Here is a 1,236-nt window from a genome sequence, read left to right as displayed (position 1 = left end):
GACTTTTTTTTTTTCGAGAACCGTGAGTATGAATTGCGAGATAAAGTCACAATTGCCTTTTTCTATGCTGTGGTTTAAACAGGCTTTCATAACTAAAGTATTACTCCATGCAAAACCACAAGTAATTTGATCAAAATAAATTGATCCGATTAGTCAATGCTGTGGTAATGACATAAAACATTTACTCATTTCTTCAGCTGTTTACTTTTGCAGCCAGCCTCTAGCGGCCAGTTGATGAATTACAGTTTAAGTCACTTCCTTGTTGGCTTCACGAGAGAGAATGGGAGGTTGCCGCTCGGTTTTACCCAAAGTTAAAGAGTAAAAAAACGAAAAAAAGACAGGGCAATTGAACTCGTTAAATATCATTCTAATACATAGTTCATAAAAATGCAGCGTCATCAGTTTGTATAAAATAATACAGAACGTTTGAATGTTTTATGCACCATTTACACGCGTTTTCGTACCAACTAACATTTTCAAAATACGAACATTTTCATGAATCCGAAAATTTACGTCAGAACGACTTTCCGAATGATTTACACAAAAAATCGTTCTGCTTGTGTTTCATGAATGAGGCCCATTGTTTCTGACCAGATTTGGTTAAAATCCGCATACAGGAAATTAAATTGAGCTGGGCAAATACTACAATGATGTTTACTTGCAAATTTAATGATTTATCTGTATTATTAAAATAATTATTATATTACAATAATGATAATTTGTGGGAAAATGTGAGTTATTTTCTTAAAATAAGGTCACAATGCAAACAAAAAATAATCTTAAAACATATTATATATTTTTGATATGTAATGACCCTAAAATAGACGACGACTTTTATTTTCTTCATTATTTTCTTTATGATATATATTCTTAATTTTTTTGGGATCTATTTCAACTTTGTTCAGAGTTGACCTGAATTTTTCATTATAAAATGTTGTTCTTCTACTGTTTCAACCTGTTCCGTGTTATCACTGCGCATTGACACATTGCACCAATGACGTTTTTTAACTATAAGGGGAAATCAGAAACATGAGTTTGAAATAATTGCATAATACCATAATCTGATATTTCACAAGTGTTCTCCAGGTGCTCAACTAATTTTTTTTTAAACTTGTTTCCACCAAAAAAAGTAATCGTACAAGAGAAAGCGAGCGAATGAAATGCATCACATAGAGCAAAACAGGTGAAGTGTTTGAGAAACGGCCGAAAAACAACCACGCTTTCTTTTCTCACGTT

The sequence above is a fragment of the Sinocyclocheilus rhinocerous genome, unplaced genomic scaffold (genome assembly GCF_001515625.1).
Source record: "Sinocyclocheilus rhinocerous isolate Xijiao unplaced genomic scaffold, SAMN03320098_v1.1 scaffold642, whole genome shotgun sequence".
In the NCBI taxonomy this organism is placed as follows: domain Eukaryota; kingdom Metazoa; phylum Chordata; class Actinopteri; order Cypriniformes; family Cyprinidae; genus Sinocyclocheilus; species Sinocyclocheilus rhinocerous.
The sequence above is the reverse complement of the archived record's forward strand: the minus strand, read 5'-3'. Positions refer to the sequence as shown.